This window comes from Agelaius phoeniceus, chromosome 1 (genome assembly GCF_051311805.1).
Source record: "Agelaius phoeniceus isolate bAgePho1 chromosome 1, bAgePho1.hap1, whole genome shotgun sequence".
Taxonomy (NCBI): Eukaryota; Metazoa; Chordata; class Aves; order Passeriformes; family Icteridae; genus Agelaius; species Agelaius phoeniceus.
In genome coordinates this window covers 122,977,616-122,991,388 of record NC_135265.1, presented here as the reverse complement: position 1 = coordinate 122,991,388, position 13,773 = coordinate 122,977,616, and the positions used below count along the sequence as shown (strand labels likewise).

At 45.4% G+C, this 13,773-nt stretch overlaps 1 protein-coding gene and 1 long non-coding RNA gene across 2 annotated transcripts in view; one reads left to right on the top strand and one right to left on the bottom strand.

Annotated features, from left to right (window-relative positions):
* HNF4G (hepatocyte nuclear factor 4 gamma) overlaps positions 1–4,659 on the bottom strand; it is a 62,164-nt gene extending 57,505 nt beyond the window's left edge. The window contains exon 1 of the mRNA XM_054632057.2: positions 4,582–4,659. The gene's annotated coding sequence lies outside the window, so the exon portion shown is untranslated. The remainder of the gene's footprint in view (positions 1–4,581) is intronic.
* Positions 1–13,773, top strand: part of LOC129119846 (uncharacterized) — a 214,610-nt gene that overhangs the window by 94,770 nt on the left and 106,067 nt on the right. The window lies entirely within an intron of this gene.

Here is a 13,773-nt window from a genome sequence, read left to right as displayed (position 1 = left end):
GTACAAGCTAACACCTGTTAGGGACTGAGAGAGAACAGGGATTGAGCATTAATGTGCAATCACAGCATGATCACCATGTCACCATCTCTTTTCTGTCTAGTGTCTCTGAGAAGTGTCTAGACCTTTGCTGAGGCAATTTTGTCAGGTAGCGTAATGTCAGTCTGGCATTTCCTTGCAAAAGAAATAAATATTATCATCCTGAAGGGCATAAGACACTTAGGGATATGATTCTGAAAAAAGGTGGTATCAATAAGAATCATCTTTCTCATCATAGTCTTCAATTTACAAAGAAAGAAACAAGCAAACAAACTGTAGCTGCAGAGGTGCAAAAAGTGTTTAAGATACATGATCAACTGGGTCATTGTAGTCAGAAATCTTCAAGAATCTAGACCAGCTCTGATAGTATGAACTGGCCCCACTCAGTGCTCACTGTTGATACACATCAGCAGTTAGTGAAAATATCTTTATGTAACAAAGAAAAAGGGAAATTCAATCACCACAACTCTCTGCCAGCGAGGCCTATTTTGGTTAGCAAGTAACTGGTGACACTGCTACTGTCTCCATCAAGTCCAACCCAGGCTGGTACAGCCTAACAATCTCAGACAAAAAAAGAGGATTCTCATTGCAACACTCACACAGATGCACCATCAATTGCAAGCTGAGCTGTATTTGTCATTTCATGGAGTCTCTGTCCCCCTCTCCCACCTGAGCCAAATTTTTTTATTTAGGCAAGAACAGATACACATCAAGAAATCCTTTTCCATCAGAGAGCTAAATATAAATAAAACCCCCAGAAGTCTACAGACAAACTGCATGTTAGAAACAGACAGTGGAAACAGTGCTGTTTGTATAGGTCTATTGCAGTTGGATTCCCAGATAAACAGGAGGCAAGGAAAATTCTCACAGCACCTTGTATACCGCTGACTGTAATGTATGTCCTCGTTGCCTGGATACCTCTAGTGAATTACTGAGCAAGGGTGTGAGATTTTCCCTTGATCAGTATTAAATAAAAAAATCCCAACCTCCTGCTCTATAAGAGGCAGAAGATGCACATGGAAGCTTCCCTCGCCTGTGCCAGGTGAATGCCAGAAAGAGACAAATCGAGCCTTGAGAATTTTAAATCTTGTGGGTTGCCGTGCCACGTTATGAACTAGATCTCATACAATTCATCACCCAAGTTGCAGAAAAATAGTTCAAGAACTCAAAATAATGAATTCTGTCATTTCCAATAGAAGTGTGAAGGGAGAATTATGAATGAACCTTTTAAAAACACGTATGTGGAGGGAGATTGCCCTTCTACAAAATGAAAGCAGCAGGCTTCTATTTAAATGGCCCAATCCTGAAAGCGAGACCTTTCATTTTCAATTAACTTAAATTGACAATTGAGAAAGGTTTGAAAATGTTGTTGGAGCCTTTCAGTTTGATAGATCTCAGTTCTGACATTACACACACCATTCTGACCTGATTTTTAAGGTGTGCCATTTTAAAATTGAGAATTTGAAATGAAAAATATTTGATTCAATCAAAGCTGTTGTAAGACATTCAAACATCTTAATCTGTTAGAAATTCATTTTCCTTATTTTCTCATCATGATATGTATAGAATGCTTTATTCATTGATACATTAAAACCTAAGAGCCATGCCTTCACTCAACCTTACATTCTTTTATGTTTCAGCAATACTTTCAGTGAGAAATTTAATTCTATTATAGAATATACTACCATGTACAACAGGTAACTATTTACCAGCCACATAAAACCTTTCTTTATATTCTAAAGCACTCTACATTACAAATCTACTGTACCAGAGTAATGTAATTACCCAAGATGACATACGTCCTGCCCACCTGACACAACACAGGCAAACCAAACTGATTTTCAGGCTTAATATTAATTCTCAAACATGGAAGTAGATGACTTCTGAAGAGCTACACAATTCATTAAAAGAAAAAAAAAAACTAAAACAAACAAATCAGATCATATTTTGAAGCTCACAAGCAATAAATGGGTCTTTGAAATCACTGAGAAGTGAGGTAGAGAGATCCCTGCATTGAAATAGTCTATTTATCAATTAAGACATGGAGTGCGTTGCCTCTGCTATTTGACAGATATAAAAGCACAATCTGCTCAGCTCAGTACACCCCTACACCAAAAATGCAGTTTTAAATCAGTCATGAATTATTGTTTGTTCTAATAGACTAAATTCCCAAATGACCAAAAACAAACAAAAAATTGATGTTTTTTCCATCATATGGGTTGCCATATTGCTAGTTTCAAATTGAATTTTTTTTCAGGAAGTATCTTTTAATTAATGACCTGCCAAGAATTGAATTGTTTAATGCTTTTTTTCTCATAGCCAGTGGTAAATGATGCACATGATGCAGGTTACAGATAACACTGATGACACACTAGACCCCTTCCACCATAGGCTTAACAGAAGAGCAACCTCTTATAGTATGGAGTCCATATGCCCATGACATAAGGTCTGCCATGAAGTTTGAAACCAAAGCCATGTCCAGCTTAAGGACTGAGTTCTGTTTTTGCATTCCTGTAGGTTTTGGGAAACTCAGCAGACTCAAACAGGATTTGATTCGGAGATTTAAACCTGGGCAAGCAATACTGGGCCATTATCTTGAGGGAAGGGAGCAGTAAAGACGTGCTTATACAAGGACACTTCTGTTAGGGAATTGGCTTAGCGATAATTTAATTCTGTGCACAAATTAGAAGTAAACACCCCTTGGCCATCCAAGGAACTGGCCGTTATAGCTGGGCCACAAGAAATCCATTTTCCTCATTGTACCTCCATGGTAGGAGGCAGTAGGGAGGGCAGGGGTAGCTCCATGCCACCTGAAGCTTTTCCCAATATGCTGTTAAAATAGCCATCTTGGAAATGCAGACTGGACCTCTGCATTGCTCTAGTTTTAAACTTCTGCTACTAAGTACTAAAATTTTTGGAAGATACATTTTTCTTGTTATATGAGGCAAGTTGCAGATAAAGTTTCACTTTGTGTTAAGGAAAACCAAAGTTTGCGTTCCAGGAAAAGAGTCCAAATGTGTGAGTTGCAAAAATCAAAGGTAACACCATGAACAAGGTAACAGCATCCTGATCCTGTCTTACACCGATTCGTTTGGGGTTTTTTTAATACAGGTATGATGTGAAACTAAGGCAGCCTGGTGTCTTTCAGCAGGAGAGAGGGGTACAGGACACAGAATACTGCACTATGAAAATAGTACTTTCAAATTCTTTTTTACTCTGAATACTTCAGAAGCTGAAGGATAATGAGAAGTATGAACTGAACTACAACAAAGCATTTTGTCCCTTTTCCCCTTACCATGTGACTATGAAAAAAAAAAAAGTAAAACAATGAAATGACAAAAATACTTTTCATCAAATTTGGAAAACACCTGCACATATATAAATGTTTAATATGCCTCCTATATAAGATGTAAGAACTTCTTAAGGAATGTGGGAAATGACATAGCACTTTATACTTTTTTTAGCATACAAGAGACTTGGGGTTTGAAAGCTGTGTAGCACAGTAAGTCTGATTCACAAGCTCAGTTTTAATGAACTCAGCATCAATTAACAGAGATGCTATGTAAAATTACTCCACTTTCTATGTAATACAGATGAGAAATCATGGTAAATCAAAGCATGTGCAGCACTTTACAAGGCCTACACAAAGGAAGGTCCAGTTTAACAGAGTTTACTGTGGAATAGGATTCCATAGCTAAAAATTTATAAAGTCACTTTATGATACTGGTACCATTGTAATCTACTGTCTACTTTCCAAAATGCTTGACTGTATTGCCCGTTTCAGGGTACAGGAACACATGTTCAACTCACAAGTGTGACAGCTGAAAGTTGGCTTTCATCAAAGATACCCTGTAAACAGTGCACCTGCACTGTAAAAGCTGGATCCACCTGCAAAACTCACCCTTGGACTGCTCTGCTTGTTTCATGTTTGAATTTTTCTCTTTGAATTATTTTCCCTCTAAGTATTTTGTGACTCTTTAACAAGGCATCCAGCCCTGGCCGAGTACTACTACTAGCACATCTCTACAATAACAATTCGTCTGTTGCACAGGTGACCACGAGGGCGGGGGCGGAGAAATCAATAAGGGAAGCAAAACCAAGAAAGCCTTTTAGAAAATGTTCCTTAACCGGGTGAAAAGCCATGACTTCTGCCGTTGAGGAGCCACAGATGCCAGCACAGCGCCAGGCAGCCGTGCGGCCGGACGCGGCGCAGGGGCAGAGCGGCCGGGACAGGGACACGCACACACGGACACGCACACACGGACACGCACTCCGGGGGACACAGACACACACACCCCGCCCCGGAGCTGCGCCCAGTGCGGCGCCTTTCCCCGCAACGCCCCTGGACCCGATAACAGGGACACGTGACCAGGCGACTTAAGAAAAAAATATAATAATAATTAAAAAAGAATAATGTAAAATCCCCCCCAAACCGGCTGCTGTCCGTTTGGCCGCCAGCTGTGCCGCCGCGCACGTCGGCCCCTGCGGCGCGGCGGGCGGCGCGGGGCTGTGTCACTGGGCGGCCGCCGGCCCCCGGGAACTTACCGGCGGGGCCGCCCCGTCCCTCGGCCTCCGACGGCGCGGTCGCAGCTCAGGCCGGCGGCATCCCCCGGGCCTCCTGCCTCCCCCGCACCCCCCGGCTCCCCGCGGACGTCCCGGCGCTGGGCTGCGCGACTTGTTTGGTGCGGTGACAACGTCCTCACCATATGCTGAAGCGGGAAAGGAGGAGAAGGAGGAGGAGAGAGAGTATGTGTGAGGGTGAATTAACTTTGCTCAATGGCGACAGGGCAGCAGCCTCAGCCCCAGCATCAGATCGATTTACTAAACAAACTGAAACGTGGGTGGGGACGTTAAACAGTAACCAGCGGCCTCAATGAAAACTGAAAGCTGCTGCTGCCGCCGCCTCCAGCTACTGGCCTGCGCAGCCCGCGCCCCGCCGGCGGGCGGGCCCGCCGCTCCCCTCACGGCCCGGGAGCGGCCGGCGGGCGCTGCGGCGCTGCGACGGGCTTTGGGTCCCAGCCCTGCTGCCCTCGGCCGGCTCCGCTGCAGCGCCCCCGGCCGCCGGGACGGGAAAGCGGCTAGTGCCCCGCTCCTGCGGCTGTACCCCGCCGGTCGCCCTTGCCTCTGTGACGAGGGTAAACGTCCCCCGGGCCGCCCTGCTCTGTCCCGGTCGGCGAACCCAGCGCTCCGCAGGGACCGAGCGAACCCGTGTCCGCGGGGCCGTCCCCGCAGCACCCGCCCGCGGCCCTCAGCTCCCCGCCGTGCTGGCAGCCACACATTTGCGGGCACCCCGACCTCAAATGTTCCCATGCCAGTGTCGCCCTCTTGTCTTCACTGAAGCTATCACGGGGAGAAAGAAGCCCCCTCTTTTTAGTTCGGTGCTAGGCTATGTACAGAAATGGGATCAAACACGGGGATCCATTGCAAACTCTGGGTTCCCAGCGCTGAAGACACTTCGCCGGCCTCTTAGGGTTGGGAAGGTCGTGACACGAGGAAATGTTTATAAAACAATAATTGCCGTTGTTTTCAGACATTGAACATTCACAGACTCGAAACAATAATTAACGTCTTGGTTATGTTATAATACCACCCGCTCACACCCACATAGGCATCAGGAAGAAGGGAAATAATTCAAGGAAGAATGGTGTCTTGTCACTCCACACATCACCCGGGGGGGGCTCCTCGGCCCCGTGACGGGCGGATATTTGGAACAAGTTCCCATGTAAGACTGACAAAAGTCCCCGTAAGAAGGGGCTGCCTCGCCGTGGGTGCGTGAATAGCCTGACATCCGCACCCGCACACCCGTGTCAGTGATTTAACGACGCTCTCACAGGAGAGGGACTGCACGGGCTCTACACAGGAAGGAAGTTGGAAAAAAAATATGAAAAATGTTCTCTTCCTCCAGTCTCTGAAAGCGGCCGGTGATTGATTGGTTTCCCCAGCGAGCAGATCAGCGGGTTTCCTCTACTTTCTTACCGACGGTACCTTGCCATGCTGTTGGATCTCGTTAAGATGGTCAATCACTCATTTCCAGAATTTGCCCGTGGAAACTCTGGATCCAGTTTCTAGGGGCTTTCGATTGTCCCTTGAAAGGAACAAAGAGAATTTTGCTTGACAATCCCCTCCCCCCCTATTACAAAACATTAGTAATCACTGGAAATAATTGTCCAGATAGCCACAAGAAAGGTGTAAATACATCCAAAGCCCTCCGGTGTTATTTCAAAGGCGGTTTTTAAAAGGCCAATAAAAGTGGCCGAGGAAGACTTGTTTCTGAGGAGTTCTTGCTCATCTCCTGCCGCAGATAAAATACTGCAGGCAAGGGCAGCACTGACAGTGAAATAAACGTTACTGCTGCTGGCTCCAGCGCGCCTCGGAGCAATCCGCAGGCACAAGTAGCCGGCTTAAAAAGTGACTGTCACTTACGCGAGGGTTGTTTTTTACCACTCTTCAGGGAATCTTGGGCATATGCCGTGAGCTAATAACCAGTTTTCTTAGATGAATAAAGAGGATGTGTCGGAGTTTCTTTGCTGTCTTAATTAGAATAAAGTTAATACGCTAAAGCCGTGTGGTCATCTGAGGCAACTGTATTCCTACACCTGCATTCAGATGCGGGTAGGTTTGATGGGGAGGATGGGGGAGATGGAGGAGGGGGTCAAGATGTTTTGATTCCAGTCCCTTCAGCGTATACAAACGTTATTATTATTCTTTCTGCGGGAAAGGTACTGCTTTGTTCCAAAAGCAAATAGCTTGCAGAAGAGTAAATGGAATTTCTTTCCTGTGAGGGGAATATTCGCGCCTATTTCTCATCACATAAGGCCACATTTGATTTAACCTTAATGTAACTAGTGGTTTTCATTTCGACTTCAGCGTTTCCTTAAATTTTTTTTATGAAGTGGTTGCCTCTTATAGTTACCGAGGTTTTTGAGGAAGAGTGGGGTGCGGCACAGAGTCCCTTGATGGTCACCTCGCCGCCGGTGCTACCTCTGAAGCAGCATTTTCATATGTCACGTCCACGATGGAATCATGCGACCGCCCTAAGAGCCGCGGTAGCTGTAAACTGCCCCAGCGCCCATGGCCGGGAGCTCTTCCCGCTTCCCTCAAGGGTGGGGGCTCCCACCACCTCCAATCCTCCCGCCCTCTGTTGAGGATGGAGCACCATAACACTAGGGCAGCGGCCAGATCGCTCTGCCCCCGGATCTCCGAAAGCACCAGCTGGGCCACGGGAGGCAGGAGATACCCCTTTTGCTCTCCACACCTCTCCCTCACTGCACCCCGGGGAGCAGGGCTGGGAGACGGTGCCGAGGGGATAAAACCCACGAAGCCTTTTACAGCGGAGATAACGAATATTTCCAGGCGTTGACCTCAAGGGGAAAGTCCCAGACAGTATGATCTCTGTGCCATTTTGAAGAAGCCCCTCTAATCACTTGGCTGCCTCTGGCTGTGTCCGCAGACAGCTGCTGGGCGGCTGCCCGCCGGGCTGCGGCCGCCGGCATAGCCCCCCTGTTCCAGCGGGGCCAGCGACCCCCGCCCCGGGCGAGCAGCCCGGAACGCTCCCGCAGGGCAACATCTGCGAGGGTCTGCCCTTCCCGACCCGCTCCCAGCAGCGTTTGTCAACCCCTCGCCAGGCAGTTTATTCGGGAAGAAAACAAGGGGAGCTGGCGGAGCTGCCTCTGCGGGCGGCGGGGCAGGGGCTGGGGTCGGAAACGGGCGGCCGCCCATCGCGGCAACCCGCCCGGTCTCCTCTCGCTTCGTTCCGGTATCATTAACCTGCGGGTGAATCAACTGTTTGTGTGCACTCTCTCCCTCCCCTGGGCTGCTTTTTTCCCTGTTACTGATCCATCCTTCGTAAATCATTTATGGGAAACTAGGCACTTCTCTCCTCGCAGGAGCTTCCCTTGAAAAACTTTCCCATCTTAAGGCAAGCGCCTTTCCTTTGTTATCACGAATAATTGATAAAGGACCCCAACGTGCCTTCAAAAACCATCTAAACGGCTGCCGAGAACTATAGTCACTTGGGGTCACGGGGTGCTCCTGCCTTTAAAAGCGCAATACAGGAAACGATCGGGACCAAACCGGTTTAAAGAAACAGATAGTTTTATGTGGTTACCTGAAACCATAAATGGGAAACGCGGTCTAATTTTACAGGTTCTGGTATCGAGCGTTCAAGCTGACTTCTGCAGAGCCCTTTCCCCCTCCCTCTGATCAGAGAGCACCTGGCATTCTGTACTAAGGTTTCTGCGTTTTGTTGCCTCGAAAAACAGAGTGAAAGTATATTGTTCAAAAGAAAAAGAAAAGCCGTAAACCTCTTAAAACTCTGAATCGTCAGATTACGCCGGCACCACGCGGCTGTGAACCGATTTCAAGGGATGCATTAGAGACTGGTTTCTTTAGAGGTTCCCTGGCTAAACTATTAATTGTCAGGATTTCATGAAAGATTTGCAGACTTTACAATCATTTATGATCCGTGCAATAAAAACTCGGAGATATGGGCAAACTGGTTCAAGGTGTAATGCAAAGATGTATTAGGTGCCCTTGGCAACTATCTGTGGGTGCTGTTTGTGTTCTCCGAACACGCCCTTCACTGCAATGAACATTTCTGCAAACCGCGGGTTGGGTTGTTCATTTCCAGAGCTCTGGAGGTTCACACAAAAGAGCTATAGATTTCAGGCAGGGGAATCGAATGCTTGGAAACTCATTCTAGTCCCCCGAAGAGTTCAAATGCAAGTGAGATAATTACCCTTGACGAAAAGTAAACTTCGAGGGAAAATATATGCCTCTCCCCCTCGTAAATTAAAAGCCCGCCAGAGAGTAGGTCTGAGTGTTCAGCGCCGCAGTGCTCTCCTGACCCCCATCCAGGCGGAGATCACATTATTGTCCGCCACAGCAGAAGGCGGAGAGGAACCCCTCGAATCCCAAGAAAGACACCTCAAAGGGTATCGCCGGCCCTCCGACGATATCCTATTTAGGAGCCTCACAAGCGAGCACCCCAGGCATTTTAAAGATTATCCCCCTAAAGATCTTTGAAGATTATGCTAATGACTGCAGATTACACGAGTTTACTGCCGGAGCGGCCGAACAAAACCCGCCTCGTGGCGGCTGCCCGCGGTCATTTTCTGCCTCTCTTTTAAGATGATTTGCGCCTCCCTCCCTCGGCCGTTCCTCTCATTAGCAGCGCAGGGAGGCGGGGGGCGCGGGGGGCTCCCGCTGCCCTGCTCTGTCTGACGGGCCGGGGGGGCTGCGGCGGCGGCGGCGGGCTGTGCCGGGCCGGGCCGGGCCGGGCCGGGCCGGGCAGCGCCGCAGGTACGGGGGAGCCGTGCGAGACCCAGCCATGCCACCTAGCGGCGCCGGGCCGCGCTGCCCGCCGCCCGCCGCCCGGCACCTGCTGCCCGCCGCCGCCCGCCCCGCACCGCCCCCGCCACCGCACACGAGGAGCCCGCGGCGCAGCACAGCCGCAGGGGGCTCGCAGCGGGAGCAAGGGAGGAGCTCCTGTAAATCCGAAAGTGGGCAAAATCCTGCCAGCATGTGCCAAGTGTCACATGCGAGGCGTCCCACATGTCGCAGGCGGGGAGGAAACGATGGGCAGCAGGAAGGTTTGGCGCTGCCTGAAAGCTTAGTTCAACGCCGGCCCCACCCCACTCCCCATCTTGATCCTCTTACTCCGCAGATAGATAGCTAAGTAAGAGTGTAAGAGCCAGGAGTGTAAGAGCTCCTTCCCGTTTGCTTCACCTGAGTCATGTCAGTGGTTCTAGCAATTTGTTCTCCAGAAAAGCACGTCCTCTGGTCCTGCAAATAAAGGGTGTGGAGCCCATCATTGTCTAGGACATTGTCATTAACACACCTAATAGTGAATGAGTGAGTGTATGAATCATGTTCACCGTGTTTGTTTTTCTGATTAAAAATCCTGCCAGGCAGAAGCAGGAATAAGAGCTCGGAAGCACAAATGTTCCACTGATGTAATGAGAACACATGTAGTGGAAATTATTCCCTGCCTGAAGACAGTAGCTGCATATTTGGAGATATAGTTTTGATCCTGTTGCTGACCCCAAAACATATTCATAATATACCCTATGCAAATTAGGATTAGTTTCCTTTCCTCCCAAAATACAGCCGAGAAATGCATGCATGAACAAAAGATGAAAGGAAAAACATTTAATGGTTATTGTGAGTACTTCAACATGTCATATGTAGAGCACCGGTCACAGCACATCAGCTGCCTAAGGATTTGTTGCTTGGTCTATGCATGTGAAGTGTGTTGCTCTGTGATTATTTGATGCCTATCATGTGATTTAGAATGTATCTCATGCTTATCTACAAAAACGATCAAAAGGATGTATATGCATGGCAGTTTTAGAATGGGTATATATCTGCTAGTCTACATGGTCTGTGCAATATGGGCTACTCTGGAATGATACTAACTCAAGCAGAGGCTTCTCCCTCTATGAGTATGTAGTGGTTGCATTAGACTGCCTGCCTGATGATACAGGGAAATACCTTGGAAACTGTAGGATAGGTAAGCAGAGAACATTGCTGTTGAAAGAGATTTAAACAGTACTGATATGAGAACACAGCAAAAATGAAACTGGCTGCAAGAGAGATTAACAGGATGAGCATGCATCTGATACATAATTTGTACACAAAATAGTTCCAACTCATTGATTCAGTTAGAGGAGATTGAATTCAAAATGTAAGCATGGAAAAATAAAATTGTCTTTTACTGATAAGTGAGTATAATTCACACTGTGTATACTGCTAAACAGTGTGTACACATTGATATTGACAGTGTAGACATGGTGTATGACAATCATCTTCTGCTGAGAGTTGAGAATAATGCAATCTCCATGACATCAACTGATGAAAACTTCTGTTTTCAGTCAGGCTCTGTTGGGTAAAAAGCACCCTGGAAGTCTAATGAACCTTTTAAGAAATTCCATTTCTGTGTTAATAATGATAGTTAAAATTATGTGGTCTGTCTGGGCTATTTTTATGCTCACAATGATGCAGAGAAGACAAGAGAATTCAATTTTTCCTAGGTCTTAAACTTTGCCAGATTGTTTATAGCATTCCAGAGTGCATTGTTGGCACTGAACTTAAAAAACTGTGGAATAGGTTTGGAGCCCATTTGGGTGTTAAATTGTTTTTCAAAAGAATTTAATTTTTTCCCTTTGCAAATCACCACCTTTTAAGTGGAGGCACAGACTCATGGCAATACTCATGGTTTTATTTACTTTTTTTAGTATTCTCTCACATTCTCCTCAATCCATGCAAACCACAGTGATTCATCTTCAGCTGGAAAGTGCTGCTTTATGAAAATCTGGCCAACTTCTTCCTGATGGTTTCAGTGGAACTGGTTCACTTTAACCAGTTCAGTGCTGTTGGCTCAGAAACACATGGTCAGGTCTTTAGTGCAGAAGAAGGCTCAAATCTTGACCATAGGAGCTGAGGCTGAAGGGATAGAGCCAGGTGAGTGCTGAAGTACTTGCCCAGTCCCACCTTTTCTCCAAAAACTTCTTAGGTTGCCCACCAGCTAGCTCAAAGCTGCCAGTTCCTCACATTTGCTGCCAACTGTGTCAAAATTACATCAGTTTGTTTCCTGTTAGATGATTCTAACAGTACTGGGAATGCATGCAAGGTATGATAGGAGATCTTAGCAGGAGGAATAATGTTTAAAACACAGATCAAAGGAGGGCTGGCAGCTTGCAACAGAAGGTATGTGGCTGTATTCTGGGTTAACTGCAGTGTTGGAGATGTTGAAGGTATAAGAACTAGATGATCTTTAAGGTTCATTCCAACCCAAATCATTGTATAACTTTAGACATCCCTGAGGGGAAGAATCTCTGTCTATCTTCAAGTTCTGAAGTTATCAAATTCAGAAGGGGCAGGCCCTTTTATATGTGCCTCAGCCTTTCATATGGTCATAGAACTACCAAAGCTGTGAAGAACCCAGAGCAGTGATTCATGTATATTCTTCATACTCTATACAGAGCTCAGCAACATTCAGCACACATGATCAAACTCTACTGTGTTAAGATTTATGTTAATAATATGAGCCTATTTTTATTTCTAAGACAAGAAAAATGGAGAAGAATGGCATTTTGTCATTTCAGGAGTAATTTTTAAGACTGCTGTTTAACACAGCTAGAGAATAAAACTCTGCATTTTAATTTTCAGAGAGAACCATGTGAAATAATACAGGTTCCCTTAAGTGCATAAAACTAAAAGCTTAATAAAGAAAGTGTAAAATCAAACATCACTTAAGGTTGCAAAGAGACAATAAATTTATTTACTAAATAATTTGTAAAATTTAGTCACTAACCCCATGAAATATACTGGGGTTGCCATAAAAATAACAGCACCCCATAAATTATTTCACACTATATAAAATAATACTATTACTTTTCAGTGTGTTTTCTCATACTGATTTGCACATAGGCATTTTCTTTCATGCAATGGGAAAGATTGATGCATGTTTTTACTGTCCTGACAGGATGTAGTAGGATGTTTTAGTGAAGTGCTCAGATTGGTTTTTCCTAGAAAGTTTGTATGTGGTATGGTGGCATGCTAGCATGGATAAATTTTACAGTATTCACCTTTTCCTGAGAAAAGGAAACAAAATGACCATTTAAGTCCAGATGATGTGTTTGTTAGAAGAAATGAAATACATCAAACAAGATAGCTGTTTTAAGAGTTATTGGCCTGCCTCTTTAATACAAAAGATGTAAACCAAAATAAGCATGCTGGGAAAGAGTACTTTGAAAAGAAATTTTCTCCTGAGTGTGGAATTCATTGGATCTGAGAAATAATTCCTTGGGAAACAACTGCTTCTCTATTGTCTCTGAGACCATCATCACATAACAGCTGATTTGTCTTTGAGGGATGATCTATATACATATTTATACATTTTTTAGATGTACTACTTCCTTTGCTTTCTCAGTAGACTTATTGTGTGATATTTTACCAAGTTTCTAGGCTCACTGTGTTCCATTTACTTATTAATGTACCTAGCATAGTGGGATGTTCCTCATATAACAAATAGAACTTCTGGAGAGAAGGCCAGACACAAATAGGAAAGAGGCTTCAGACTCCCTAAAGATGAAACAGCATGCTCCATAGGGTCTAGCACAAGAACTCAGTGCTACAAAGCATGCATGGAAGAAGATCCAAGACATATTTTTTCAGGTGCTTGATATGAACCATATGCACTGCAACCAGGGCCTGTGTTGCATCTGAACTACTGGTGTACACCAGCTTCATCTTCTGTTATTGTGTTTGAGTCTCATGGCTGGAAATGTGTACTATGAAGTGAACTTCAGACTTTCTTCTGTATTGGAAGCATCTCTTCCCAATACCATTCATCATATAGTGTTATATGAAACAGGGAAGGGGATTCAGAAACATGAAACTTAATTGAGCCCTGTGACTGAAGAAGGTATCAGATGAAGCTTCTTGAGGAATCTTATTTTCAAAAAGTCTGAAGCAGTACATCCTCATTTTTTACTTAGCCTGACTTGTAAAGGGACAAAAGTGACCAAAGCGAGCTACCATGCTGAATAGGCTGCCAAAAAAAGCTCTTTCAAGGTAAATCAACTATTTATATGCTTTAAATTCACTGCTGCTGTTCAAGCAGGTAAATTTATTTGCCAATTAATTTCTATTCATGTTTCAACTTATTTTTTGACAGAGTAAAAATGTGTAGCAAATACATGTATGCAGCCCTCTTGTGGGCGCTAATTACAGGAG